Raw genomic sequence first — 4496 nt, forward strand, 5'->3', positions numbered from 1 at the left:
AAGGCGTTTTACCTCATATACGCTGTCTCCATCAAGAAAGCCCAAACGTTTTTGTTGTGCTCCTGTAAAATATGGTTTTTGTTATTTAAAACATTGTTTGGGTGAATGATTTAATTATTCATATTCCTTTACAATATTATTAATAATCATATTTACTGGCTAACCTTTATCGTTTAGTTCTCCAGCGATATTCCACCATGCTTTGTCTTGCACACTGCAGTTCCAATAGTCTGCCCCATTTCACGTTTTGACATTTCAAATTAAGGAAAAGAGCACTGCACCAATTGAATGCCTCCACCACACATCGCTTCGGTGCGGCACTCGTGGCTGCAAATGGATATGGTGCGGACCACACAATGACGCGTCTCTCCCACGCCACCTCTGTGTGCACTACTTCATTTTATGATGTGGAGATGGTGAGTAATAGCACCATATCCCCGCCAGACATCCGTGCCATGTCATATCTGTGTGAATTGGGCCTTAGATTCACTATCGCACTGACCAATGCCTCTAACTGTCAAACTCGTATGGTATTCACAAATGTCACAGAAAACAAAATAACTTGCCACAAATCATCAGCCAGGTATGTAGCAAATTAGAGACAATAAGCTTAGGTCCTATTCAGAATTTCTCTCTCGTCGTCCAAACAAGCCTTGGAAGGTCCAACGGTACCGACCGACCGCCGTCTTGTTCTCAGCCAATTGCCGTTACTGGAAGCAGATATGGAAGGGTATGTGGTCAGCCCACCACTCTCCCGGCTGTTGTCAGCTTTCGAGACCGGAGCCACTACTTCTCAACAAGGGTTGAGTGCACCCCACTTGCCAACAGCGCTCAGCGGACCCAGGAGGTTACCCATCCAAGTGCTAGCCAAGCCCAACAGCGCTTATCTTTGATGATCTGGCGGGAACCGGTGTTACCACTGTGGCAAGGCCACTGGCCCTACTCAAAATAAAGTAGCACCCCATATATTGCGTATATGCAACCATATTGAAACATTACTACATGAGGCTGCACAAGGCTTAGTATATATAAACCCCATTCACTTGAGATAGACGCATTTGTATTTTCAAGTCTGTGAGTGAAACTTGAAATCTTCCAATGGAGTGTACAGCTGAGTGAGAAATCACAGCGAATGCCTGTCTCATGTTTTGCATATCATCAATCCGTAAATGCTAGTGATTGCATGGACACATTTCTAGACTAACACACAGACCAAATTCTTCAAATATAACGTAAGTTGAGAAGACTTGATCGTTACATATCTCTGCACTATTCACTCATGAAACTTCAGCAGACCAGCAGTAAACAGTACTGATTACACAGTGATAACCACTTCAGCTCTTGACAGATCCTTTATAAACATGTCACTTTGCTGTCTATCAAAGTCAGTTTTTTTTTCCTTCAAATTATGTGTGACATGAAATGTTCTGTGACCTTACTGATCACGTTACATTATGAGGCTGCCAGGCAACAAACTGGTATGGTGCAACTATTGTTTTGCTAAGTGAAGACCAAAAATTCATATTGTTAAACTACCTTTTACACACAATGGTGCTGTCACCTTACTGAACAAACTCAGCTTTGATATCTCCACCTGTTCGATACCTCTCACTCTGATATGAGACTGTAACACTTGAAGGCTCTTGTGGCATCTGATCATTATTCCATTATGATCAATTTAATAACAAACTTGCATTTTACACTCTAAATAGGTGGACGAAGCAAACAGAAGTAGACATGACCCCATTTTATTTCTCCAATCATTGGATGTATGGCATATTGCCAAGACCTATGGTACATGCAGTGGATTACTACACGAAACACTTCATCACCAGGACCAAAGAAGCAGACTGTTGACTCACAAATGGACCCAGGACGCTCAGGAAAAAGGCCAGGAGTGTTATAACACAAAGCACCACCAGGCACTGAGATACAGCCCAGGAGACTTGGTATGGATTTTTACGCCTATGTGGAAAGCGGGACTATTGGGAAAGTTGCTAAAGCACTACTTTGGGACGCACTCTATTGTTTGTCACATGTCAAACATAACATATGATGTCGAAGATTATGACCCTTCATCAAGAACACTAAGGTGCAACGACATTGTCCATGTCCTTTGTATCAAACGCTACTACAGCACTGAGGCGCAGATGGACTGTATGGACTTATTGTTAAAGGAAACAGGTGACCCGCTTGATGATCAAAAAGCTTCGATGCAGGGGGTGACTTTGATGCTCATCATTAGTGGATGTGAAACCGTGACTGGAATGTGAGAACCTACCAACGCCGCCATACAGAAGATCATTAACAGTATCAAGATTCAGAATGCCATAGTTGGCTCCAAAGAAAACTTCTGAAAGGGCAGGTCACTGTTTTCCCACCAAAGGAAGCAATGCCACAAGCTGTGGTGGATACAGTGTGACATGGTGATTAGTGTTGCTGGACGGCATGCTGCAGTTTGCCAGTTCAAACCAAGCACCACCAATATTTCATTTATTATTTACCAGTTTGTATATTATGAAATGTTTGATGTCTGCATAAATAGCTGCACTCTCCATTTGAGAGCCAGTTCTGTTCTGGCTGTGTAAAATATCCAGCAGTTTGCTAAATTAAGGTAGATTATTGATTTGCTTACTGACAGGCATTTTACAAGAGATGCAGAGAGAGAAAAAAAAAATGTCATGGAATATTTTTCAAATAAGATTTGGCGGTATGAAATTCCCCACTTTCGACGTTCTGTTGAAGACACAGAGGCAGAATTTGCTGGTGGAGAGCAATATTTTGTATCAAGTGCCACCATGTGAAACTGCAGTACAATTCTAAGAGATATATCGCACTGTATGGCAGGAAAAAATTGGACTTTCTTTACCATGGCCAAATCAAACTTCAGGCTCTAAAATAAATGAGTGATTAATAATGTAATAATACATGATGGCGCACAGCCGTCACAACACCAAACCTATGCTTCACAGCTGAAACATAAGTTGCGATTACATAAACAATCATGTATACAGGACAGGTAAGGGAAATGAATATAACCTCAAAATCTTCCAAAATTATGCTAATTATTAGCATTTAACTTAAGGGAACTGGTCCATGAATACCAAGGAAAACCTCGAAAAAATTGTCGGTTTTCTAAACACTGTATCTCAAAGAAAGAAGGTAAACCACCTTTTAAGACATCTTTTGGGAACGTTTTTATGTATGAACCACAGCTTTAGCTCTCACACTTTTTTAATAGTATTTTTTTATTGCAAGTGAAACAAACCACAATAATTATTTATGTACATCATAGGTACACATTACTTAAAATACAAAGTAGAAGCTTTATGTTTTTCCTTGTAAGATCTTTACACTAATATCTTTGAAGCAGACTACTGAAAGAAAGTGCTGTCATAAATTGTGCTACAAGTTTTAAGTATGATTACCAAAAAATTTGGAAATGAATTCGGGGCTTTTCTTCAAAAAAGGATTTTATTTTCAATGTGAAGTCACAAGAGTAGTCTACTTTTTAGTTAAGCATGTTTTAAGGCAGTATACAAAATTTCAACTCTCAGTCTTTAATAATTTTTAGCCAAAGTGTACCAGAACACAATTAATTTCTTTCGGGAAAGTCAAGTTAAAACTTGCTTTTTCTATTAAACTTGTATGGCACTAATGCATCCCAGGTTCGTACTCATCTTGTTTCCTGTGTTGTTGTTCTCCTCGTCTCTTTTTCACACTACTACTTCTTATTCTTGCTTCTATGATGGCTTCCAACACTGATATTTCCGCTTCAAAGAATCTCCTTTGGTCAATGGCTATTAGAGCTCTATGAATATTTAGCCCATCAGGCACTCGCATCAGTTCCATAACATTAAGCCTCGACACTGTACCATCATTCAAACATAGAACAGCATCCAGCACAAAGTATTTAGTCCTACTAAAACAGTTTTTGGTATCCATTCCCACATACAATAGTTGAAACTTTCATTTGGGTTTTGAGTCCTACTATGTAAACATTTCTCTAATATTCTAGTGTCACAAAGATCCCTATGTATAGGTATTATAACTTCCATTATAGCAAATGGCAACAAATGTTTATGGCTGTAGGTCTCACCTTGAGTAACAGCCCTCTGGTAGCCACACCATGAATCACTGCCAGGTGGGCAGAGTGCATGACATTGGTTGCCATCTGTGGAGGATTTATGAAAGAAGGTAGCACATATTGCCTTTTTCGTTCCCTGAAGTTCATTTTTATTTGGTCTTATGGATTGTACATAATAATACTGCAACCTGTCTACTCCTTCATCTGTAAGCCAACCATGTCCACTTACGCACTTACCATCCGCTAATTTCTTTCCCTTCAAATTCCTATTTATGTTCCTCAGTCTTGTACCTAACTTTTTCTGGGCATGTCCAACATGTTCAATTTTTTTCAGTTTTTGTGTCAGCATTAGGTTTGGATTCACAAAATTTGGTACTATTTGAGTCTCCATCTCCTAGGTAAGATATAT

At 39.6% G+C, this 4496-nt stretch overlaps 1 pseudogene; it reads right to left on the bottom strand.

The window, feature by feature from the left end:
- Window positions 1–819: 819 nt before the first annotated feature.
- Window positions 820–938, bottom strand: LOC124614638 (annotated as a pseudogene).
- Between the last annotated feature and the right edge of the window lie 3558 nt (window positions 939–4496).

The sequence above is a fragment of the Schistocerca americana genome, chromosome 4, assembly GCF_021461395.2.
Source record: "Schistocerca americana isolate TAMUIC-IGC-003095 chromosome 4, iqSchAmer2.1, whole genome shotgun sequence".
In the NCBI taxonomy this organism is placed as follows: domain Eukaryota; kingdom Metazoa; phylum Arthropoda; class Insecta; order Orthoptera; family Acrididae; genus Schistocerca; species Schistocerca americana.